This window comes from Capra hircus, chromosome 6 (assembly GCF_001704415.2).
Source record: "Capra hircus breed San Clemente chromosome 6, ASM170441v1, whole genome shotgun sequence".
Lineage (NCBI taxonomy): Eukaryota > Metazoa > Chordata > Mammalia > Artiodactyla > Bovidae > Capra > Capra hircus.
This window is the reverse complement of record NC_030813.1, coordinates 57,643,395-57,670,632: the sequence shown is the minus strand read 5'-3', so window position 1 is coordinate 57,670,632 and position 27,238 is coordinate 57,643,395. Positions and strand designations below refer to the sequence as shown.

Genomic DNA, 27,238 nt, shown 5'->3' with positions numbered 1-27,238 from the left:
GTCCAAAGATAAAAGAAATAGTCTGGAGGCCTGTGGCACGCAGGCAAGGAATAACAACTTATATTCAGAACAAGATCGGGAAGCCTGCGTACGGCGAGAAACTGGAGATGAATGTAGACAGGGAAGCAGGGGCTGGATTGTCAGCGCACTGATTGGACTCACCCTGTAGACAATGGTATCTCACTGGTAGTTTTATTTTAAATAGTCATGCTTATTTTAAGCATGTCGCTTGGCATGATCACATTTGTGAGTTTAAAAGATCATTATGGCTTTGGTATTTCAAAAGGCTCCGTGTTAATGGCTTCTGCATGCTTGAGAATAGTTTGTAGGAGGAATGCTGGCATTTACATATTTATGCTGGCAAACTACAAAAGGCTAATTGTGGAATTTTCTTTGCTCTGTAGCTAGGCTGATGTCAAAACCATTAGAGAAGTCACAGTATGAGCAGTATGCTAGTAAGGACACGTTCCCAAATATACAGATAATATGGGGTCACCCTATGCAGCATAAAATTGCTAGTTGATCCGTCCACTATATAAAATAGTTAAATGGGAAAGCTACTTTTTTTTTTGTAAATGGTATTGGGATTATCTACATTTATAAAGGGCTCTGAGTTCTTCAAAACAGCTTGGCAATTTGCTTCTTTGTGGCCAACAGAGAGTGTCTACTGCTGTATTGGATCTCTCTGACTTCTGTCTTTGACTCTAGACTTTTTTTCCAAATGGTTTCATTTGAGTAGTTTAGGTCCATTCAAGAGCATCTCCCTTTTAAGTAACAAAGTCAACGGATTAGAGACTTTAATCACAGCTACAGAATCCTTTTTGTATGCCATATAAAATACCCGAATCATGGGAATGATACCTTCCATGGAATAGCAATCTAGAAGATCATCTTAAAAGTGTGCCCACCTTGGGTTTCCTTGCAAAGGGAAGCTCACTTCTCAGACGGTACCCTTGGTTGCCTCTGTTTACCTCAGCTAAATGCACTGCTAGACACCAGCAGTCATGGCCATGCATGTGGGACTCCATTTTGAAAGAGTTGACTTTAGTTTGGTATTTCTTTTAATTTCAGGTACAAATAATAGAACGGACAGTCTGCTGTCCCAAATAATTGTCATTATTTGCATTTCCAGGGCTGTTCCCCTATAAAAGAGGGTATTTATGGGAACACTTCAAAAACCAGCTGTTGTGGCCTGTCAGAGACAGCAGCTAGGAGCTCTCCTGGGTGGTGAGTGGGGCGGGGAGAGGGAGCAGAGTGGCCGAGGAGCCTGGCATACCGCTGCGCGGGCAGCCTGGGTGATGAAGATGGTGGCCCCTGGATGCCGTTCTGCTCCACCAGCTGCTGCCTGTGCTGCCATGTCCTGGCTGGCACCATCCTGCTGGGCACCCAGTGCCTGATCTTCAATGCTGTGGTACTGCTGGTTCTGTTGAGTGCCCTGGCTGATCCAGATCAGTATCACTTTTCAAGTTCTGGACTCGGAGGTGACTTTGAGCTCATGGATGATGCCAACATGTGCATTGCCATCGCAATTTCTGTTCTCCTGGTCCTTATCTGGGCAATGGCTGCGCACGGAGCATGCAGGCAACATGTGAGCAGGACCATCCCTCTCTTCTGTTACCACATCTTTGGTTTTGCCCTGAAGTCACTGTACTTGTTTATCCAAATTCCATCCAGGAATATACATAACAGTTCAGTTCAGTTCAGTCCCTCAGTCGTGTCCGACTCTTTGTGACTCCATGGACTGCAGCACGCCAGGCCTTCCTGTCCATCACCAGCTCGTGGAGTTTACTCAGACTCATGTTGAGTTTTCTGAATGTTGAGCTTTAAGCCAACTTTTTCACTCTCCTCTTTCACTTTCATCAAGAGGCTCCTTAGTTCTTTGATTTCTGCCATAAGGGTGGTGTCTTCTGCATATCTGAAGTTATTGATATTTCTCCTGGCAATCTTGATGCCAGCTTGTGCTTCCTCCAGCCCAGCGTTTCTCATGATGTACTCTGCATATAAGTTAAATAAGCAGGATGACAATATACAGCCTTGACGTACTCCATTTCCTATTTGAAACCAGTCTGTTATTCCATGTCCAGTTCTGCTGCTTCCTGACCTGTATAGAGATTTCTCAAGAGGCAGGTCAGGTAATCTGGTATTTCCATCTTTTTAAGAATTTTCCAAAGTTTGTTCTGGTCCACACAGTTAAAGGCTTTGGCATAGTCAATAAAGCAGAAGTAGATATTTTTCTGGAACTCTCTTGCTTTTTCAGTGATCCAATCAGTTCAGTTCAGTCGCTCGGTCATGTCTGACTCTTTGCAACCCCATAAATCACAGCATGCCAGGCCTCCCTGTCCATCACCAACTCCTGGAGTTCACTCAAACCCATGACCATCAAGTCAAGGATGCCAACCAGCCACCTCATCTTCTGTTGTCCCCTTCTCCTCCTGCCCCCAATCCCTCCCACCATCAGTCTTTTCCAATGAGTCAACTCTTCTCATGAGGTGGCCAAAGTACTGGAGCTTCAGCTTTAGCATCATTCCTTGCAAAGAAATCCCAGGACTGATCTCCTTCAGAATGGACTGGTTGGATCTCCTTGCAGTCCAAGGGACACTCAAGAGGCTTCTCCAACACCATAGTTCAAAAGCATCAATTCTTCGGCGCTCAGCTTTCTTCACAGTCCAACTCTCACATCCATTCATGACTACTGGAAAAACCATAGCCTTGACCAGACAGACCTTTGTTGGCAAAGTAATGTCTCTGCTTTTGAATATGCTATCTAAGTTGGTCATAACTTTCCTTCCAAGGAGTAAGCATCTTTTAATTTCATGGCTACAGTCACCATCTGCAGTGATTTTGGAGCCCAGAAAAATAAAGTCAGCCACTGTTTCCACTGTTTCCTCATCTATTTCCCATGAAGTGATGGGACCAGATGCCATGATCTTCGTTTTCTGAATGTTGAGCTTTAAGCCAACTTTTTCACTCTCCTCTTTCACTTTCATCAAGAGGCTTTTGAGTTCCTCTTCACTTTCTGCCATAAGAGTGGTGTCATCTGCATATCTGAGGTTATTGATATTTCTCCCAGCAATCTTGATTCCACCTTGTGCTTCTTCCAGCCCAGCATCTCTCATGATGTACTCTGCATATAAGTTAAATAAACAGGGTGACAATATACAGCCTTGATGTACTCCTTTTCCTATTTGGAACCAGTCTGTTGTTCCATGTCCAGTTCTAACTGTTGCTTTCTGACCTGCATACAGATTTCTCAAGAGGCAGGTCAGGTAGTCTGGTATTCCCATCTCTTTCAGAATTTTCCACAGTTGATTGTGATCCACACAGTCAAAGGCTTTGGCATAGTCAAGAAAGCAGAAATAGATGTTTTTCTGTAACTCTCTTGCTTTTTCCATGATCCAGCGGATGTTGCCAATTTGATCTCTGGTTCCTCTGCCTTTCCAAAAACCAGCTTGAACATCAGGAAGTTCACAGTTCACGTATTGCTGAAGCCTGGCTTGGAGAATTTTGAGCATTACTTTACTAGCGTGTGAGGTGAGTGCAATTGTGCGGTAGTTTGAGCATTCTTTGGCATTGCCTTTCTTTGGGATTGGAATGAAAACTGACCTTTTCCAGTCCCGTGGCCACTGTTGAGTTTTCCAAATTTGCTGGCATATTGAGTGCAGCACTTTCACAGCATCATTTTTCAGGATTTGAAGTAGCTCAACTGGAATTCCATCACCTCCACTAGCTTTGTTCGTAGCGATGCTTTCTAAGGCCCTCTTGACTTTACATTCCAGGATGTCTGTCTCTATGTTGGTGATCACACCATCACGGTCATGAAGATCTTTTTTTTGTACAGTTCTTCTGTGTATTCTTGCCACCTCTTCTTAATATCTTCTGCTTCTGTTAGGTCCAGACCGTTTCTGTCCTTTATCGAGCCCATCTTTGCATGAAATGTTCCCTTGGTATCTCTAATTTTCTTGAAGAGATCTCTAGTTTTTCCCATTCTATGGTTTTCCTCTATTTCTTTGCATTGATTGCTGAAGAAGGCTTTCTTATCTCTCCTTACTATTCTTTGGAACTCTGCATTCAAATGGGTGTATCTTTCCTTTTCTCCTTTGCCTTTCCCTTCTCAACTGCCTCCTAATTTTCCTCACAAAGATAATATCATGTCAATGAATCCTATCTGTTTGGTCCTCATTATTTTTCTGTTTATCAGCATTATCTTGACTTTTAACAATTATTTGATTAGCTGTGTTTGGAACTGCTACTGATGCATCAATGGCAGGAACTCCTCTGATGTCCTGGTTTATGTTACCAGCAGTGACCCTACAATGCTGTTACCCCCGTACCACTGCCACCCTATGTGTCTGCCTAAGCCTGGAAGTGGGGTGTAGCTGAGAGCAACAGCTTAATTTTACTTCTGAGATATGCTCTCTGAGCTTATTTCTTACTGAAATGCTACAGCTTAAAATTTTAGATGTTGAAACTCTGTAGTTTGAAACCTGGGCTTTAGCTAGAGCACTGTGATAGAGTAACTGTAGATCTCTCTCTGTGGGGGTGGGGTGGGCTGGGCTGGGCTCCCTTAGTCTTCCCTCTGCATCAAAATTTTCAACAACCTGGATGAACCTTTGTCCAAGGAGTCTGTTGTATGCGCTGAACCCCAGAGTTGAGTTGAATACATTACAACTTTTTACTCCCTTTTTCTCTTTTGAAAGTGTAAAATAAAGTCAAAATTAGACCCCGGCCCCCCAAAAATATCAGCTGTTGTTTATTGTGACTGGATTGGCAGTGACTGCGGTGTGTTTGTGTTAGTCACTCAGTTGTGTCCGACTCTTGCTACCCCATGGACTGTAGCCCACTAGGCTCCTCTGTCCATGGGATTTCTCAAGGAAGCATACTGGAATGGGTTGCCATTTCTTCTCTGGATTATCTTCCTGATCCAGGGATGGAATCCAGGTCTCCTGCATTGCAGGCAGTTTCCTGAATTGCAGGCAGATTCTTTACCAACTGAGCCACCAGGGCTATGTGTTTAGCTGCCTCTATTTCCTTTTTTGCCAGGTGTTAGGCCAGACTACACTTCTCAGTGTGGCCCTCAGGTATGGGTCTGGTAACTCAACTCCACAATTCTCCCCTCCCTCAGTTTCTTGCCATCTGGGAAGCTGGAAATCAGAGGATTCTAATGCCCTAGGTGGTGGTGGAGACACAGGTTCCAAGGAGCCTGAGTCCTGAGTAATTGCCTGAAAGGAAATCATACAAGACGGCTGCCTGACCAGGAACACCTCTATTGAACTAGTTCATGAGTGAAAATAGACTTTTTGTGTCAAGCATTAGCAAGCTGGAGCTGATTGTTATAACAGTGAACCTCCCCTGACTGGTACAGCTGGATTTTACTCTGCCTATGGCTGTGGAGTTCATAACTGATACTTAGATATGTATTGTAGACCTTCATTATCTGCAGGTTCCACATCCACAGATCCAACCAACTATGGATCAAGCAATATTTGAAAAAAATTTCAGAAAATTCCAACAAGCAAAACTTGAATTTGTCCCTCTGGCAAGCATTTGCATGACATTTACATGGTAATTATATTGTATAAGTACTATTTGCATAGCATTTACATTGTATTAGGTATTATAAGCAATTTGATGCTGCTGCTGCTGCTACTGCTGCTAAGTCGCTTCAGTCGTGTTCGACTCTGTGAGACCCCATAGGTGGCAGTCCACCAGTCTCCCCCGTCCCCGGGATTCTCCAGACAAGAACACTGGAGTGGGTTGCCATTTCCTTCTCCAATGCATGAAGGTGAAAAGTGAAAGTGAAGTCGCTCGGTCGTGTCTGACTCTTAGCGACCCCATAGACTGCAGCCCACCAGGCTCCTCCATCCATGGGATTTTCCAGGCAAGAGTACTGGAGTGAGGTGCCATTGCCTTCTCTAATAAGCAATCTAGAGATGATTAAAAGTTCATGGGTGGATGTGTGTAGATTATATGTAAATACTATACTGCTTTATATAAGGGACTTGAGCATCCATTGATTTTGATAACTTCAGAGGTCCTAGAATCGTCCCTAGTTTTGCTGAGGGACAGGTGTATCACTAACCTGTTTGTTGTCACTTTTGTTACTTTATTTGTTAAACAAAAAGCACAATCTATATCCTATCTTATTAAAACTCAAGAAATGTAAGAAAATATTTGTTATATTGGGGGGATTAAATAGTATTCAATTTCTTTTTTTTTTTTTTCTAAACAATTGAAGTTTTAGGACAATGTCTGCATGAATCTACTTGTAACAGGGAAATGATTTAAATTTTCTTTTATTAGTTAAATTGTTCTCTTGAAATTAGTAAAATAGAAATCTAATTGGTTTTCTTTTTATTAACCTAATTAATTTATATAAACACTGCTCCAGATTAAAGCCCAAATATTTTGAGAGCAACCGCAGTGAAAACCAGGAGGCTGGTTTTCATGGCTGCTTATCAAGTCAGCTCCTACATTTTCAAGTTCACCTTTCTTACCTTTCGTTCTTATACAATGATGTCATTGTTTGGAATTTAGCTATTTCCAGTAAACCAATGTGTGATTTTAATGACGCTACTGAACGACATTTTATTTTGTATACTGAATTCACAAAAAAGTCAATAATGTAATTCCAGTTTATCTAATACAATATCTTGATATTTAACAGACAAACGTATTTTGGAAACTCAAGGTAACATTTTTATTATTCCATGGACTTTATTGACTGATTTCAGTCAAGGTAGAAATACCTTTGGTCTGAGTTAGCCTATCCCCACAGGAATGAATTGTTAGAAGAAAGATAAGTAAAACGACAGAAACAATGATATTAATATAAACGGTGAATAGAACAGAAAAACAATGTTTGAATTATGATAATTTGTGATAATTTGAAGTAATAAAGGTGACCAAATGCAAGAAAAATGAATATAAGGATACTCAAATAAATGATATTTGAGCTAGAAGAAAAGCAAAAATCAGTATAGGCAAACATTTTGTAAACTATAGGCTTAAGAAAAGGGAGAATAAGAAAAACCACTCCACACTAAAAGAGACAAGATGTATTAACTGAAGACTATTAGCAAGGAGAGAAAGGGACGTAAAGAATACGAAATGTTTAAGAAAAAGGAGGAAATCCTGTAATTAGTGAAAACATGGAGGGCATTATGCTAAGGGAAATAAGCTAGGCAGAAAAAGAGAAATACCTCTGATATCACTTATATGGGTAATTTAAAAAAATGAACTCATAGAAAAAGTAGGATGGTAGTTGCCACGGTTTAGGGGTGGAGGAAATAAGGAGAAGTTGGTAAAAGTTACACATTTTCAGCTCTAAGAAGAATAAGGTTTGAGGAACTAATGTATAACGTGGTGCATTGGCAGGCAGATTCTTTACTGTTGAGCCACTAGGGAAACGCTATGGTTGAAATTTGCTAAAAAAGAAGAACTTAATGTCCTCACCCACCTTCCACCAAAAAAAGGTGAACATGTGAAGTGATGGATATGTTAATTAACTCGATGGAAGGAATCCTTTCACAATGTACTATACCTCATGAAGTTGGGGGGAAAAAGAAGGAAAACAAGCTTTAAAATAACTTCAGATTTCAGTTCCACATTCAACTTGGCTGTGACCTAATTACTTTACTACTCTGAGTTCAAGTGCCCCCAACTCTAACATGAAAATAATGATATCTCATAAGATACCTGAAAAGCCATCTTAAGCTTTCCAGGCCTAAGCACACAGTAGAGTCAGCCCCTCTCCTGCCAGGTCAGTTCTCTCTCCTTCCAGGGTTATTAAGTGGTACCTGGGCGTGTGACTTCTCATTCACTCTTTATTCCCCAGCCTACCTGTAATTAGACATGGCCCTGTGACTACATTCTCACTAGTAGGATGTCAGTGGACATGAAGACACTGGTGTGCCTTTTCCGTGCCTCTTCCTTGATTAGAACCAGTAGAGGTCCAGCTCTGACCATGTGGGTGAGGCCAAGGCCACAAGCCCTGAATGACGGCATGGAGAGGACCTTCCAACAGTCTCGACTACTTGGCTCACATCGTTCCGGGAAACAGCAGTATACTTCTATCCTCTTTAGCTTCCAGTAAGAGAAGCACCTGAGACAAAATGAGGAGGAGGGTCCAGACATGGCCAGAAGCACCATCAGAACATGAATAGACAGCTGTGCAGTTTGTGAAAGCCATCAGCGAGCCCTGGAGTCAAAGCCAGCTGTCAGACATTTGGGAATTTACCCCAGATGAAGTATCAGAGTCTAGATAAGAACCCAAGTCTCCTTCTTAGACAAGTGTTTTTTTCTTTTATTGGTGGAAGGGAAAATAAATAAAACCTTTAGGAGGTCAAATGGCTTTCCCAGATCTGAAGGAGAATTTCGGTTCAACCCATTCTGAGCTCAGTGATAGAGCATAAAACTTCCTGGAAAATCATGAAAAAGATAACCTGCTTGCTGTATAGCTTGCTGGGAACAAGTCCATGTTGACACCAAGAAAACCACGAGAAGAGTGCCAGTGCCAAATTCCTGCTTTGTATTTGCAACTTCCCTTCAGCAAGGAGAAACCCTGTAATCTCATGAAAAAAGTGCCGGGCAAGGTCATTGACCGGGTGAATCATCTCTCTGGGCTGTTTCCTCACAGGTAAAGTAAGAGGCCTGGACTAGTTTTATGCAAAAATTTCACCTGGGCCTAGGCCTGAGGATAGATATAAACTTTATGGCTTTACTAAGGGAGGGTAAGCTTTTGTGGGTGGGGGTGAGATCATGCCAGGGGTGACTTTTTAGAATTGTACTGAAGGTGTCATGAAAGCATTGCATCAGATACTCTTGATGTGCCCAGCTCGGGAAGTAAATGATGAGTAAGAAACAGTGGCTGACCTTGAGGAACTCAGAATTAAGTAGAAGTCTTGGTGGGAGTTAGTGTGGGACGGGGCAAGGGAGAGGGCATTGAGGGGAATCTGGGGGGACCTTGGGGAATCACACAATCTCTGATTTGGTTTCTTCCAATGAAATAGCAACTCCTCAGGGATGTTGGGAGGATTGGAAATAACATAGATAAGCTGACCAGGACAGCATCCGGAACAGAAGTGGTGCCACAAGGTAGTTCACTGTCATGACTTGTGTGGCAGAGTGTGAGGCTGAGTGACAGTCTCTCCAGGCTGCCCCTTGCCCACCCCAGCTCTGCTCCAGACGAAGAGACTGCTTTATTGGGTTGCTCACAAGTGGGCTTCTTTGGGTGTGAAACACTCTGTGAGGTGAGGCAAAAGACTGGGATGCAGAGTTAAAGGGAGCTGAGAGGGGACTTCCCTGGTAGTCCAGTGGCTAAGAATGTTCTCTCAATGCAGGGGGCCTGGGCTTGATCCCTCGTCCAGAAACTAGATCCCACACACTGCAACGAAGAATTTTCGTGCTCCAACTATAAAGACCTGGTGCAGCCAAATAAAATAAGTTATTGAAAAGAATAAAAAAATAAATATAGCTGATAGACTTAGAGGAGAGGCTAAGTGGTCTAAGAGTAAGGAATTCAGTGAGGGGAGATGAGAAGTGAGAGGAAAATGGCTCTTGGGCTTGGGAGAGGAGAGACACAGGAGGTGGGTGATGGCTGAGAGGTTACGGGGTAAGACAACTGGGCGGTGGGAGGCAGGGAGGGCTGTGTGTGCGTGGGGGGAAGTTAGAGGGAAGAGATGTAAAAGTGTAGCAGGATTTTGTATGGGACCCCCGCCTTTATTTTTGAGAGATAAGTTAAAGAATAAAGACTTCCTTTTTTTGAATGTTTTTGGCTGCTTGTGCCTCTTTAATTCTGATGTCAGTGAAACACAGAACCACAAGAGTTTGGCATCCTAAATCGTCCCACTACATAAATAAATTATTGGAATGCATTGTGGTGATGGAGGTATTTATTGATACAAAGGCCTGTGGGCATCACGGGAGGAGGATTTCTTTCTCCTGAAGAGAGAAGGAAGCAATAGATCTGTTTGCGGGCTACGTTTGACTCTCCCTGGATAAATGATCTTGGTAAAGTCGCTCAAACTCTCTGACTCTTGACTTCCTCGTCTATAAATGAAGAATGATTAAAAAATGCCCTCCTTAAAGGCTTTGCACAAAGATCAAGTGAGGTATTGAATATATAACATGAAATGAAGAGGCTGGTGGGAGTTCTAGTTGAGAGTATGGGTTGTGAGGTTGGATACATGTGGGTTTGAATTTTGGCTCAGGATGCTGTGGACAAGTAATAGGATATTTGTGGGACAAAATGGTCAACACACAAAGAGCTTTATACGTGCCACAGGAGAAGCACTCAAATGTTACTGAATTGTCTTTGCAAATCTTGAAGCACTGTGAAAGCGGCTATTACTAATTTTATGATTCAGACTAAGGCCCAAGAGTACCAAACTGTAGAGGTAAAAATGCACAGTGGGTGGGGATGAGGTCCTGTGTTACTTTCCTGCTGCTGCTGAAACAATGATCACAAACAACACAGAGTTATACTCTTATAGTTCTGGAGGTCAGTCTGAAATGGGCTTAAGTCAGAGTGCCACAGGGCTGATTCCTTCTGGAAATTTTAGTGGAGAATCTATTTCCTTGTTCTTTCCTGCTTCGAGTCTGACTCCATTCCTTGCGTGACAGCCCCTTCCATCCATCTTCAAGGACAGCATCAGAGCATCTTCTCTCCTCTCTGGCCCCTGCTCTGTCCTTGCAACTTTTTCTAAGGACACTTGTAATTTCATCAGGTCCACCCAGATAATTTAGAAAACTCTCCTCATCGCAAGATCTGTAACACAATTACCTCTGCAATTTTTTTTTTTTTGGCCAAATAAGGTAAAATATTCACAGATTCCAGAGATTAGAATGTGGTCATCTTTGTTTTTGTTTAGTTTCTAAATTGTGTCCAACTCTTCACAACCCCATCCTCTGTCCAGAGGATTTCCCAGCAAGAATGCTGGCGTGGGTTGCCATTTCCTTCTCCAGGGGACCTTCCTGACCCAGGGATTGAACCTGGGTCTGCTGCACTGGCAGGCGGATTCTTTACCACTGAGGGAATCCCGGGTGGTCATCTTTGGGCAGCTGTTATTCAGCCTATCTCAGGTACCTGGGGAAGAAAAAAGGAATTTCCAAAACGGAAAACTTGCAAACTGCGAAAGCTAATTTCAGACAGTGAATAACTACTGAAAAGTTAGAAACCTAATGAAGGCAAGTAATGAGATGCCAGGGCATATGCGTGACCCCGGTCCCCAGGAGTAACGGAGAAAGAAGACACTGCCTCCTGCTTTTTGCCCCTTCCTGGTGTCTCTCAGTCCCCATTCTCTCTTCATGTGTGTCCCTCCTTTCCCCCCCTCTCTCTGCTTCCTCTCTGTGTTGAGAAGCAGCATAAGCCTTGCTGTCATAATGACCTGATTTTTAATTTTGGATTAATTACTCCCAAGCTTTATGACCTTGGTCCAACCACTTAACCTCTCAGAACTTGAAACACCTTATCTGTTAAGATAAGTGTAAGGACAATGACCTTGGGGAGAGGGCTGCAAGATATAATATGAGATAGCTTTTTGACTTGAAAGCAGAGAGAGAAAACAACTGGGAGAATAACCCCTAGTCCTCCCTCCCATCTTTTTGGGAACAGGGGTCTCTCTAGAGCACTCTTTCTGTGCCAGTCACTCTTGTAGGCACTTTCACACATATTGTCCTATTTGTTTCTTAGTTGCTGCATGTGGGATCTGACCAGGGATCAAACCCAGGGCCCCTGCATTGGGAGCATGGAGTCTTAGCCACTGGACCACCAGGGTGCTTCCATTTGTTTCTTTCGACAACCTTTTAAGACATAGTTATCTCCCCTTTTTGATGGCAAAGAAAAATCTGTTTCTTACTCTTCTCACATTTCTGACATCAAATATGTGGGCATTTTACCCACACCAGTCAATTTGCCAACTCTCTGGACACCAACTGGATGTACTATAACTCCATTCTGACACTGACTACTCAGGGTTAGGGAAGACCCCACAGGTGAAGGGCTCAGTCCCACAGGACTGCCCCCTGATTCAGACAGCAATCATATGCAGTGAATCTCCAAGTTACTCTCATCTCTGTGGCTGCAGACTGGGGGCTCCCATGATCCTCTCCTCAGGTTTGATAATTTGCTATGATTCACAGAACTCAGGGAAACACGTGTTTATATTTATTAGTTTATTATTGAGGCTTATACATAGGGCCTTCCAGGTGGTGCTAGTGGTAAAGAACTTGCCTGCCAAAGCAGGGAACGTAAGAGACACAAGTTCGACCCTTGGGTTGGGAAGAGCCCCTGGAGAGGGCAGGGCAACCCACTCCAGTATTCTTGCCTGCAGAATCCCATGGACAGAAGAGCCTGGCAGGCTACTGCCTACAGGGTCTCAAAGAGTCGGACACAACTGAAGCGATTTACCACGCACTTAGAGGACATAATAAAGGATACAGATGAACAACCAGATGAAGAGATTCGTAGAGTGAGGTCTGGAAGAGTCCATAGTGCAGAAACTTTGTCCCTGTGGAGTTAGGGTGCACACCCTCCTATTCACCAACCAGAATCTCTCCACATCCCAGAGGTTAAGAATTCTTATGAAGGTTTCACCCCATAGACCTGAATTGATCATTAACTCAATCTCCACTCCATCTCCCCAACCCAGAGGATAGAGGTGGGCTAAAAATTCCATGCCTTTAATCACGACTTAGTTTTTCCAGTGACCATCCTGAAACTCTCAAGGAACCCATCCAGAGTCACCTCATTACAATATAAGACACTTCTGTCACCCAAGAAATGCCAAGGGATTTAGGCACTCTAAACTAGCGTCAGGAACTAGCGTCAAACACCAAATATTAGAACAAAAGATGCTCCTTGTACTCCATCACTCAGGTGTAGGAGTTCTATGTCAGGAACTGACAGGTAGATCCAGAGAGTTGAGGCGATGGATCAAATTCATATAGTAGGAGATGTCCAAGCTATGACCTTGACCTGACTCTCCTGACCCTGCAGCTGTCTATGGCACAGAAGTACATTTCATTGTTGGTGAAGTTTTAATTTCTTGCTACATATCTTCAAATGTATTGATTTAACAGTTAGAACATTCAATTATTTTTTCTTATAAAACAACAGAAGTGAAAGCCTTCTCTAATAAGAGTTTTAACTTTGGGTGCGGCTTTGGTTTTTGTGGTTCTTGGTGTGTCTACAACTGTCCCCAAAAGGTTGCCCTGTTCCTGCTACGCCCAGCAGGGCAGGCAGCACAAAGTTCTGTGTTTTTTATGCAGAGATCTGGCGGGCGGCCAGCCCAGAGCTCTGAGCTCCTGCTCACTGTAGTTCATGTCTGCCGGGCTGGTCACATGAACGGAAGTGGATGACTGGAGAACCCAAAAGCTAAGAGTGGGAGTAAGTCATATGAATGGAAGTGGATGACTGGAGAACCCGAAAGCCGTAAGAGTGGGAGTAAGTCATCACGGTTGTAGCTTTACCAGCACGCATAGCAGCAGATGCCACAGTACCTGCGGCCACACTAAGTCAGCCTATTCTAGTGAGAGGCGGTGCTGCCAGGCTACACCTCACTTAAATGAGAATAGAAAGAAGTGACCTTTCTGGACAGATGCAACCTTGGAGATCAAAAGTTTCTTGGAGCCAATTGTTAGTAGAAAAAGGTCCCCTTTCCCCTGTTATGCAGAGTATCCTGCCAAAGCAGACACAGATTGCATTTTAATCTCCATCTGCCCCCCTGGACCTTGACAGTATAGTCCAGTAAGAGCCAAGTTTCTAGGGTTGGGTCATAACTCTACTGCTGTGTGACCTTAGGCAACTGACTTAACCTCCCTGTGACTTGCTTCAGTATAAATTGAAGAGACTAACTATACTTATTTCAATAAAAGTATTGAATTCAATGCATTCAATGAGGATGCAATGACTTAACACACATATAAGTTAGAATTGTTTCTGGTCAAAGTAAGCACCGTAGGGCTGTCAGCATTATGACCTCCAGAGCTGCAAGCCCAGTTACTGGCAGGAAGCAGAGTCCCCTCCCCTCACCCCCTTCTCCTTCCAGTTGCAGGCCTCCTCTTCCACCACCTTCTAGAAGTATCTCTCTGCTCCTTCCACTCTTCTTGACTCCCTGATGATAGCCGTGAACTTGCCTGGGAGCTAAACTTGCATGCAGGTGTATTTAAGAACTTCATCTATCTTGCTGGGATTATTTGTTAAGATAAAAGCTAACTGTTGAAACAAAGAAAGCTAACATTGCAGTGCCTTAAAGGATATAGAAGTTTATAATTTAGACTTGTTACAAACTATAGTACAGTTTGGAATGGATGAGTAGTCTCTGCCCTCAGACTTTGTTTCTAGTAAGATAGCTTGTGCTTTCTCTAGTTCAGCTAGTCCCTAGCCAGTCATTTTGTTATACATAGGAAATAGAGACCATTTACATGATGTCTGAACCTAGGATAATATTTAGACCTAGTCTGGGTTCTAAGAAATCTAGAGCCTGTAAACAGTTCCTATTGGTATTAATATATCATGTGCACGCATATGTGTGTGTGTTAGTCGCTCAGCCATGTCTGACTCTTTGTGACCCCGTGGACTGTAGCCTGCCAGGCTTCTCTGTCCATGGGATTCTCCAGGCAAGAATACTGGAGTGGGCTGCTATTCCCTTCTCCAGGGGATCTTCTTGATGGATTAGTATATCATATTCGCAATAAATCGTGCCGGCTCACTTTACCCCTTCATCTTTTTTAAAAATTTTAATTTTATTTGTGTATTGATCATGGCACATGGAATGCAGGGTCTTAGTTCCCTGGCCAGGTGTTGAACTCCCGCTCCCTGCAGTGGAAGCACAAGTCTTTACCCCTGGACCACCAGGGAAGTACCTCTTCCTTCATCTCAACAATCAGTGTTAAGCTGACCTACCAAATCAGGCCAGCTCCCTGCAAAAGTTTCTTTTCTGTGGTTTAACATTGACAATAAACATTCACATGGTAGGAGGTGGCAGTGAAGAGAACATCAATATTTGTAATTGTTGGTTATTGGCTGCAAAAGGGGCTGGCAACATGAACTCATTCTCCATAATAAGTGAGGTACATGTGGGCAGCATGCAAGAAAGTGTATGTACATACAGACAAAGCACAGACTCCACATTTGTAAAAATGCTTTATTTTGCCATCTGTTCTTTAATTTCCACTCAGAGATCTCTGACCCAGGAGCATTTGTGCTGGGGGGAGGAGGCGATGCGATCGTATTGATTTCCCAGGGCACCTGGAGGCCAGAGGTCCTGCCCTAGTTTCTCAGTGGCCACCAGCAGCTGCACGAGGCAGAGATGGAGCTGTCTCTCTCTCGGTAACTGGCATTCCCATCCCGGCTCTGTGTGACTCTGTGACCTTCTTCATGTTGGAGCTGTCTTTGGAAACACACTGTCCCAGAAAAAGATAAGACAAAACAATGTAGGATGCTCCATTGTTCTAGAAGTATGAGGAAATGCGTGTTCAATTGCACTTTACTTATGCTTTCATTCGCTTATTCGGTAAATGTTGATTGTCTCCTTTGTCTCACTCAGTGTATGTGCTGGGATAAAGGGTAGGCAGATAGAACAAAGGAATCCAAAAACGCAGTGGCTTCAGAAAGAAAGAAGCGTCTGCTCTTTGCAGTCCCAGTCGGGGCAGCCCGGGAGGGCGGGATGGCTCGCCTACATATGGCTACTGGGCCATCTGTTGCTCCTGCATCCTGTGGACACTGTCTTGTGATGTGTGTGGTTTGTACATGGATTCAGGGGCTGCCTCACTCCTCTTCTCCGCACAAGGGAACCTGTTTTGACAGAGTGTTTACACTCTAGTTTGACAAACTGTAAACATGTTGAGCTTAAGAGATGTCATAAAAACATCTTCATGAAATTTGTCATTGCATATGTTGTTTCTGAGATATGTTTAAAAACAAAGGAAAACATGTTTATGCATGGAAAGCAAGCAAGTATAAACAAGTTGTTTGCATTGGAGAGAAAGGCTCTGGAGGCACTGGGTGGCTTTCTTCAGACTTGTTTGCTCATCTGTAATATAGTGGTTTTTAAAAACCCATAATTTTATTTATTTATTTACTTATTTTGGCTATTCCGGGTCTTCCTTGCTGTGTGGGCTTTTCTCTAGTTGTGGCGAGTGGAAGTTACTCTCTGGCTGCATGTGCAGGCTTCTCTCGTGGAGCACAGACTATAGCGTGTGTGGGCTTCAGCAGTCTCAGCATGTGGGCTCAGTACCTGGGGCTCCCAGGCTCCACAGCACAGTTTCAGTAGCTGTGGCTTAGCTGCTCCTTGATATGTGGACTGGAGATTGAACTCATGTTTCCTGTATTAGCAGGTGGATTCTTTACCCCTGAACCATCAGGGAAGCCCCTATAACGGTATTAAATAGGCATTGTCTCATAGGACTTTCATGAGAATCAAATGGACGCAACTTGTAAAGCAAGGGCTCTGTGGTCAGGTTGCCTTGGGTCCGAAGTTTAACCCTATTTTACCAAGGGGTATAACTTTTGAAAACCCACTCCAGTATTCTTGCCTGGAGAAGCCCCATGGACAGAGGAGCCTGGTAGACTATAGCTCATGGGGTTGCAAAGAGTCAGACATGACTGAGCAACTAAGCACACACATACATATATAGCTTATGGAAGATTACTAATTCCTCTGGGCCTCTGTTTTCTCAGCGGGGAATAATAATAGTGCTTTTACCTCATGGGGTTATTCAGTTCAGTTGCTTAGTCGTGTCTGACTCTTTGTTTGAGACCACATGAATCGCAGCACGCCAGGCCTCCCTGTCCATCACCAACTCCCGGAGTTCACTCAGACTCATGTCCATCGAGTCAGTCATGCCATCCAGCCATCTCATCCTCGGTTGTCCCCTTCTCCTCCTGCCCTCAATCTCTCCCAGCATCAGAGTCTTTTCCAATGAGTCAACTCTTCGCATGAGGCGGCCAAAGTACTGGAATTTCAGCTTTAGCTTCACTCCTTCCAAAGAAATCCCAGGGCTGATCTCCTTCAGAATGGACTGGTTGGATCTCCTTGCAGCCCAAGGGACTCTCAAGAGTCTTCTCCAACACCACAGTTCAAAAGCATCAATTCTTCGGTGCTCAGCCTTCTTCACAGTCCAACCCTCACATCCATACATGATCACAGGAAAAAACATAGCCTTGACTAGATGGACCTTAGTTGGCAAAGTAATGTCTCTGCTTTTGAATATGCTATCTAGGTTGGTCATAACTTTTCTTCCAAGGAGTAAGTGTCTTTTAATTTCATGGCTGCAGTCACCATCTGCAGTGATTTTGGAGCCCAAAAAATAAAGTCTGACACTGTTTCCACTGTTTCCCCATCTATTTTCCATGGAGTGATGGGACCAGATGCCATGATCTTCGTTTTCTGAATGTTGAGCTTTAAGCCAACTTTTTCACTCTCCTCTTTCACTTTCATCAAGAGGCTTTTGAATTCCTCTTCACTTTCTGCCACAAGGGTGGTGTCATCTGCATATCTGAGGTTATTGATATTTCTTCTGGCAATCTTGATGCCAGCTTGTGTTTCTTCCAGTCCAGCATTTCTCATGATGTACTCTGCATAGAAGTTAAATAAGCAGGGTGACAATATACAGCCTTGACATACTCCTTTTCCTATTTGGAACCAGTCTGTTGTTCCATGTCCAGTTCTAACTGTTGCTTCCTGACATGCATACAGACTTCTCAAGGGGCAGGTTAGGTGGTCTGATATTCCCATCTCTTTCAGAATTTTCCACAGTTTATTGTGATCCACACAGTCAAAGGCTTTGGCATAGCCAAGAAAGCAGAAATAGATGTTTTTCTGGAACTCTCTTGCTTTTTCCATGATCCAGTGGATGTTGGCAATTTGATCTCTGGTTCCTCTGCCTTTTCAAAAACCAGATTGAACATCAGGAAGTCCACAGTTCACATACTGCTGAAGTCTGGCTTGGAGAATTTTGAGCATTATTTTGCTAGCATGTGAGATGAGTGCAATTGTGTGGTAGTTTGAGCATTCTTTGGCATTGCCTTTCTTTGGGATTGGAATGAAAATTGACCTTTTCCAGTCCTGTGGCCATTGCTGAGTTTTCCAAGTTTGCTGGCATATTGAATGCAGCACTTTCACAGCATCATCTTTCAGGATTTGAAACAGCTCAACTGGAATTCCATCACCTCCACTAGCTTTGTTCGTAGTGATGCTTTCTAAGGCCCACTTGACTTCACATTCCAGGATGTCTGGCTCTAGATTAGTGATCACACCATCATAGGAAGATTAAATAAGTTAATCCATTTGAAATACAAAACCTTAGAATCTGGTACATATCAACCATTTAATCATATTTACATATGATTTCATTTTGCTTTCACATATAGCCCCAGTGTAATTCCTGCCATGTAGTAAATGGTCATCAAAAAATAACTATCAGGTGATAAATAAATGGAGATAGAACCATCTGATGTCAGTTGTTCATTTCCAAGAGAGCAGACTTGAATTTTTTCCCAAGGACTTCCTTTGGTAACTACCTTGCCCCATTGCATGGGGTTCTGGAGTAACAAGGGGTGACTTTAGGACCCACACCAGCATATCTTTGTGCTCCATCTAAACGCAGAAATTTGCACAAAGGTGGGCAAGGATCAAGTATGGCTACTTGGAGTTACCTTTGAATGATGACTATAGCTGCTGGAGTAAAGAGGGTCCCTTTATCTTGCATTGAGAGCAACAGTGCCTAAATGGTTGGGTTGTTTCCTAGCTACCAATAAGCAACTTGTCCACTTCCTGGAGGGAGGCTGCCACAGCCCATCACCAAAAAATAAGCAGAGCCGAGAGGTAGGGAAAGAAGTAACAGAGATCTAATCTTAGATCAAGCCATACCTGAAGCTATACCATGGCACTTGAACTTTGTAAATAGATAATCCTATTATTTATTTATTTATTTTTAACTGAAGCTATTTAGAATTGGGTTTATTTCCTTTATAACGAAAGGACCATCTTACTAAATGTTCTATTCCTAAACGTAACTGGAAAGTAATATGATTGAATGTTTGTTATGTAGCAGTAATAATACTTGTAATAGATAATATTTAGTAAGGTCTACTACATACCAGACACTGTTCTAAGTATTTTGCATGTATCAACTCATTGAGGCCTGAGGAGGCATAGTTATTCCTGTTTTACAGATGGGGAAAACAGAGGTGTGAAGATGTTTCTTGGCCTGTGATTTCAGAGTCAAGAATAAATTTAAGCATTCAAGGAAGCACCGGATTATCCAAAGAACTTAGCTTGTAATGTTTTTCAAGTGATGTTAACATCACCTTAAACATTTTTGAACTCCCTTTGAAAAGAATTATTATTAGAGCCAGTTTATATCAGAAAATAAATATCACAGTGTGTAATAACACTTCATGTTTGGCCATAATGGCATGCCTGTTCTTGCTAAATTACTTTGTTCACTACTTGCGACCCTCAGTGCTATTTAGCTGTTCACACAAATCAAATTCACCTCGAAGGACACAGGTATGTGGCCATTCAGGGGCATGTAACATGGGCCCTGAAGGTGATTCTAAAAGGAAGACTTCTAAACTGGTTTGTGCAAGGCATGCTTTTGAAGAGGACGTCTGAGCACATAAATTATAGTGTGCTGTTTTGAAAACAGTCACATCGCAGTATGTTCATACCTTATTATTATTATTTTTTCTTTTAAGTATGTATCCAACAGAGGCAAGGCATGGAGGTGTTTGCATTAGGGACTCTGCTGACTCTAGTTGGTGTCCGGAAGGTGAGCCAGCTCCTCAGCTGAGCCTTAGAAAGTCTATCTCATTCCAGAAACAGAAGGTCCAGGTTGAGAAAGTGACAGTTCATTGATGTGGGCTGCACTTGGGTGAACACTTCAGGAGTCTAACAGAAGAGACTGAGAAAAAGTTATAGGAGTGACGTCCACCCCTAACACTCCTAGCAACCAAATCTGGATGAAGCATTTTCTGGTATGGAGAGATTAGGAAAGGAGGTATTTCCTCGCATGTTATGAAAATCATTTAAAACATTCTAAAAAGTTGAAAGAAGAGTACAACACCTTTATTCAACAACTGTTAACCTTTTGTTTGTATAGATGTGTGTTTGTGTATGTGTGTGTGTGTGTATCTAGAATTTTGCTGAAGCTTCTGAAAATAATTTTCAGACACTGAGACACTTTGCCCCTAAATAACTGAGGTAAGAATTAGGACATTCTCCAACATAACATCACACTTGAGATAATACTCCCTAATTTCATTTTATTCATCCTTACTCAAGTTTGTTGTTTTCTTCCACTCACTCCAAATCAGGATCTAATCAATGCATTGCATTTTGTTGTTAAATCTCTTTATTTTCCTTTATGCTAAAAGTATTGTGCACTTTAAAAACAAATGAACAAGCAAAAAAAAAAAAAAATATTGTCCCTCTGAAGAGAACAGGCAGTGGTCCTGTAGAAGGTTCTACAGTCTGGATTCATCTGCTTGCTCTCTCCTGGTGCCATTCATCTCTCCCCTTTTCCCCAAATATTTTGTGTGGCTGGAAGGTAGATCCAGAGGTTTGACAAGATTCAGGTCACCCATCTTTGGCATAAATACTGCATAGGTGACCCCGTGAACGTCAATTGCCTCTCATCAGGAGTCACATAATGTCAGGGTGTCCTACCATGACTAAATAAATGTGACCTCTAGCCCAAGGTGCAAACTGCTAGAACTTTCTACTGAAATGTTATTTCTCTCCCTGTTGCAATTTGAATCCAGTGGGAGATACCTAAGCACCCTGCACATACCCTTGTAGGCACCAATCTTCACTGAATGACTTAGTCCATCCTGTACATTTGGGAACAACTTGCGATGGCTTCATAGCACTATTTCTAGGGCACCTTCAACCAGCTGTCTTTGTATTTCTTATGAATCCTAGGTTACAAGTATTCACTTGGCTGTTCTTCAAAAACAGCAAGATCTTGCTCAATGCTGACAGAGAAGTTCTGTAAATATGTGTAAACATTTCTTGTTTGGGACAGCTGGAAACATTTACCCTTAAACATCCCCAGTGGGTAGTGGAGGAATCAGTCTGGCTATGAAAATTTTGTGCTCCACCAGCACCTAGAGTTTTCAGATTCACAACGTAGATAGGCTTCCAGCCGGTTAGTACTCCACTGAGTTCTCCTGATACAGGGGATTTCAACCCCGATTATGCACTTGAATCATCCTGGGACCTTTAGATTGTGTTCTGATCCATTTGGATCAAAATCTATGAAGGTGAGGCCAAGAAGAAGTATATTCTAAAAGCTTTCTCAGTGATTCTATTGAGGCCAGGTGGGAACCACTTAAAAAGAAGTCACATTTGTCCCTTGAACAAGGTAGTGGGGGAGTGTGAGGGTTGGAGGTGAGGAGGTTAGTAGGAATGCCCACTCTCTGAGCAGTCAAAAATCAACGTACAGTTTTTAGTTGGCCCTCCCTATCCATGGTTCCTCTGCATCAGCCATTCTGCATCCAAGAATTTGACAAACCCTGGATTGGATTGTGCTGTATTGAAAAAAGATGGACAATGCAAACTGTGTTCATTCAAGGGTTAACATGCTTCAAAACGGTAATTATAATATCAGCATGTAGCATCAAGACATCACATGCCTTCCTTCAGCATGGTGGTTGCCAAACCTCGTCTACATATTAGAGTCTTTTGGGGGAGATTTTATCACTTCTGATGGGCAGGTTACACTTTATGGTGATTTAAATAGGAATATCTGGGCATGGAAACCAGGCATAAGAATATTTTAAAGATGTCAGGTGATTCCAGTGTACACCTAAGTTTTGGAAACACTTCCCTAGAGACTGTCTTCCAATGAGACAGCTTTGGTTTTCTCAGGAAGGCAACTATATCAGTTGAAAATGTTTGTGGCAAAAATGAGCAGCAAAACCAGTTAATGGCAGCTAAACCCAAAGGACACAATTTTACTTAACCAGAAGTCTGGAGGTGAATCTGGAGTTTTTCCTGAGGCTCGGTGATGTCATCAAGGACCCCTGCTCTGCCCTGAAAAGGGCATTTGCAGCTACTGGTTTCTCATCCTGTTTTTATTACTTCAGGGTCACAGGATGGCTACTGCGGCTTTAGTCATTTTAGCTTCACATCAGCTTTCCAAGGTAGAATGAAGGTGGGCTGGTACGTGAAAGCCTTATTCCTCTGAAGTTCTGTCATTTTCTCTTGAGATAGAGACTCTTCCAACCAACTTTCTCCTATATCTCTTTGGCGAGAGCAGATTCACATGTCTACCTCTAACCCAATTCTATCAAAGGAAAATGGGACAGTATGATGGTTTACCAAACACAGTTGTTCACTTATGCCTGGAATGCATGCCTTCTCTCATGAGATGAATGGATTTCCACTGGTTGACGTTCTGTTACCAGGGAAGACCTGGAGTGATTGCTTGTTAGGCAGCCAGCAAACTGTCTGTGAGAGCAAGCAGTGAAATGACTAAAAGGGGGAGGAAGAGGAGAAATAGTATTTAGGAAACCACAGACTTCTCCATTTTGCAAGAAAGAAGCTCCAGCCACTCCTGTTACAACAGCTCTGCCTGAGGCTAGTGGCATCACATCAGAAATGCATCTTATTCTGTATTGGGATCGTCCAGGTTCTAGTTTAAAGGCCTTCCCTGGGACTCTTCTTCAAACGCTGTTTGAAAAATTCCTGTTGATGGCAATGAGAAGAGCCAGTTGACACAATTTTTAAGCATTGAACAGATTTTGGGACCCATTTTTCTCCCTTCCTCCCCATCCCAAGTAATTGAAAATCAATGCAAAGTTTATAGAATTTTGTCAAGAAAATGCACTGGTCATAGCAAACACCTCTTCCAACAACACAAGAGAAGACTCTACACACGGACATCACCAGATGGTCAACACCAAAATCAGATTGATTCTATTCTTTGCAGCCAAAGATGGAGAAGCTCTATACAGTCAACAAAAACAAGACCAGGAGCTGACTGTGGCTCAGATCGTGAACTCATTGCCAAATTCAGACTCAAATTGAAGAAAGTAGGGAAAACCGCTAGACCATTCAGGTATGACCTAAATCAAATCCCTTATGATTACACAGTGAAAGTGAGAAATAGATTTAAGGGCCTAGATCTGATAGATAGAGTGCCTGATGAACTATGGAATGAGGTTCATGACATTGTACAGGAGACAGGGATCAAGACCATCCCCATGGAAAAGAAATGGAAAAAAGCAAAATGGCTATCTGGGGAGGCCTTACAAATAGCTGTGAAAAGAAGAGAGGTGAAAAGCAAAGGAGAAAAGGAAAGATATAAGCATCTGAATGCAGAGTTCCAAAGAATAGCAAGAAGAGATAAGAAAACCTTCTTCAGCAATCAATGCAAAGAAATAGAGGACAAGAAGAAAATGGGAAAGACTAGAGATCTCTTCAAGAAAATTAGAGATACCAAGGGAACATTTCATGCAAAGATGGGCTCGATAAAGGACAGAAATGGTCTGGACCTAACAGAAGCAGAAGATATTAAGAAGAGGTGGCAAGAATACATGGAAGAACTGTACAAAAAAAGATCTTCACGACCCAGATAATCATGATGATGTGATCACTAATCTAGAGCCAGACATCCTGGAATGTGAAGTCAAGTGGGCCTTAGAAAGCATCACTAGGAACAAAGCTAGTGGAGGTGATGGAATTCCAGTTGAGCTGTTTCAAATCCTGAAAGATGATGCTATGAAAGTGCTGCATTCAATATGCCAGCAAATTTGGAAAACTCAGCAGTGGCCACAGGACTGGAAAAGGTCAGTTTTCATTCCAATTCCAAAGAAAGGCAATGCCAAAGAATGCTCAAACTACTGCACAATTGCACTCATCTCACATGCTGGTAAAGCAATGCTCAAAATTCTCCAAGCCAGGCTTCAGTAATATGTGAACCATGAACTCCCTGATGTTCAAGCTGGTTTTAGAAAAGGCAGAGGAACCAGAGATCAAATTGCCAACATCCGCTGGATCATGGAAAAAGCAAGAGAGTTCCAGAAAAACATCTATTTCTGCTTTCTTGGCTATGCCAAAGCCTTTGACTGTGTGGATCACAATCAACTGTGGAAAATTCTGAAAGAGATGGGAATACCAGACCACCTGACCTGCCTCTTGAGAAATCTGTATGCAGGTCAGGAAGCAACAGTTAGAACTGGACATGGAACAACAGACTGGTTCCAAATAGGAAAAGGAGTATGTCAAGGCTGTATACTGTCACCCTGCTTATTTAACTTCTATGCAGAGTACATCATGAGAAACGCTGGACTGGAAGAAACACAAGCTGAAATCAAGATTGCCGGGAGAAATATCAATAACCTCAGATATGCAGATGACACTACCCTTGTGGCAGAAAGTGAAGAGGAACTCAAAAGCCTCTTGAGGAAAGTGAAAGAGGAGAGTGAAAAAGTTGGCTTAAAGCTCAACATTTAGAAAACGAAGATCATGGCATCTGGTCCCATCACTTCACGGGAAATAGATGGGGAAACAGTAGAAACAGTGTCACACTTAATTTTTTTGGGCTCCAAAATCACTGCAGATGGTGACTGCAGCCGTGAAATTAAAAGACGCTTACTCTTTGGAAGAAAAATTATGACCAACCTAGATAATATATTCAAAAGCAGAGACATTACTTTGCCGACTAAGGTCCGTCTAGTCAAGGCTATGTTTTTTTCCTGTGATTATGTATGGATGTGAGAGTTGGACTGTGAAGAAGTCTGAGTGCCGAAGAATTGATGAGTTTGAACTGTGGTTTGGAGAAGACTCTTGATGGTCCCTTGGACTGCAAGGAGACCCAACCAGCCCATTCTGAAGGAGATCAGCCCAGGGATTTCTTTGGAGGGAATGATGCTAAAGCTGAAGCTCCAGTACTTTGGCCACCTCATGAGAAGAGTTGACTCATTGGAAAAGACTCTGATGCTGGGAGGGATTGGGGGCAGGAGGAGAAGGTGACGACAGAGGATGAGATGACTGGATGGCATGACTGACTCAATGGACATGAGTCTGAGTGAACTCCGGGAGATGGTGATGGACAGGGAGGCCTGGCGTGCTGCGAATCATGGGGTCGCAAAGAGTTGGACACGACTGAGTGACTGAGCTAACTGAATTTAACCCATAGAAACCAAAGTTTCCCCCATGACCAGTACCCACTTTAATGGTTTTATTTAATTTAAAAAATAACAATAGAAACTTAATATATATATGTATTTTTGGTGATTGCAACTTTTCTGATGCCTAAAGTATGTGCTTGGTCTCTATTTTGGGTGAACCAGCATTGCTCATGGGAGTTCTTTAGTCATGTGCGTCATCGATGGTATTTTTTAAAAGTCTGTCGTCTCCATGCTTGTGAGTTAATTCAGATGATCAAATGGTAACTCTCTCAAGGCACAGCTCTAATCAACTTCAGTAACTAAGACAACACATATAAAGCACATAAAATATTGCTTGACACGTACGAGCTCGGTATAGTGCTTGTTGTTTCTAGAGATGTCAAAATTCTTTTGAAATGAAAGAGACCACACAATTCACACAAAGATAGTATGTTAACAAGTGAGCAATGTAGAAAGGGAAAGGATAAGAGAACTAATGCGCTTTGATCATCTTTCCTATTATAGGTTCAGAAAAGACAGTGTATATATTATGTACTGTTATATTTAGTGCTTCCACCTAGCCCAAAGAGGTAAGTATTATTATAGCCACTTGACCAGTGAGGAAAATGAAGCTCAGAAAGTTGGAGTAACTTGTGCAAGATAACAAATGAGTAAGCAGCCAAACTGACTTAGATCTGTCTTGATTGAGACATGTTTTTTTAAGAATACATGCTTCTTTTTCTTCATTTTTTTTTTGACAGATACATGGGACAAAATATATGGTGTATGGATAAAACCTTTAGTTGTTCATAGAAAAGGGCACCCAATCTACTTCTGTTGGGTTGCTATTGATGTCCCTAGAGGCAAGAATGGTGTAGCTTTTAGGTAACTGTTATTGATAACTGCCTTGAAGTTATAAAGGTGAAAATGTGATTCTTGTCTCTTAGAGAAGTTAAAGACCAATGGAGAGACAGAAGTGCCAACAAATGATGAATATTCAACATAATAATTGCTACTAAGTTCACATATTTGGAATAAAGGTAGACTGTGGAAAAAGAACTTCTGAGCTAGAGAGGATTAGAGAAAGATTCACGAAGGATATAATTTTGACACTAGCACAGACTTCAGGACAAGGAGGAGATATCCAGGGAGATAGTCAGGGGGAGAACATTCCAGGGAGAAAGAACAGTCTGTGCAACAGCAAGTAGATTTAAGAGAGCTCTGGGAGTTACAAGCAGTTCAGTATTGATGGCTCTTGAGGTTTAAAGTTAAGAGTGGCAGAAATGAGTCCCTGGGGGAAAGAAAGTGCCAGATTCTTCTAAAAGGGTTTAGCTGTGTTTTTTTTTTTAATAAAAATAATAATTATGTAGTGATATAATACCATCAAATAAGAGATGATTATGATAACACAGAGATCCAAAGACAATTAATATTTTAAATATTCATGCCTGCAAAAGATTAGAGATGAAATGTCCACCAATGGAAGACAGATTAAATACATTTTCTATATACATAAATGAAAAACCATATATATGGCTATTTAAAAAGCATAGGGAATGGATAGACTTGGAGTTTGGGATTGATATGTACACACTGCTATATTTGAAATAGATTTTTAAAAATAAATAAATTTTCATTTTAATTTAAAAGATGAATACATAAAACTTAAATTCTCACTTCCAAAAAAATTGAAAAACAATAAAAAGAATGAAGTAAATCCATACTGTCCTAGATCAGATTCTCCAGAAAGCAAAGCTAGAAATTTATTTGGGAGGGACAAGCCCAGAATGGTGAGGGTGAAGCTAATGGGAAGTAAGGCAAGAGAAAGTGCAATATATGTGTTACCACGCTGACCAGATCATGGACTGTAAGAGACACGACGTTTCTTTCACTCAGCAGGGAGCTTATTAGTAGGAACCATCCCAGAATAGTCTATGGATGAGGGAGAGGAGGGAGACGTCTACTGTGTGGCTTCTCCCATTTCTTGTTTCCAGTTGGTGGAGGCTGATGTCGTCTGGCCCTCAGCAGCTCACGGAAAGCTGGGACCTGTGCCTAGCAGTGGTGTTGGATGCAGGTCCCAAAGTGGGGGGCCACCAGGCACAGGAGGCCAACCAAGAGTGA

At 42.3% G+C, this 27,238-nt stretch overlaps 1 pseudogene; it reads left to right on the top strand.

The window, feature by feature from the left end:
• LOC102174467 lies at positions 1,319–27,238 on the top strand (annotated as a pseudogene).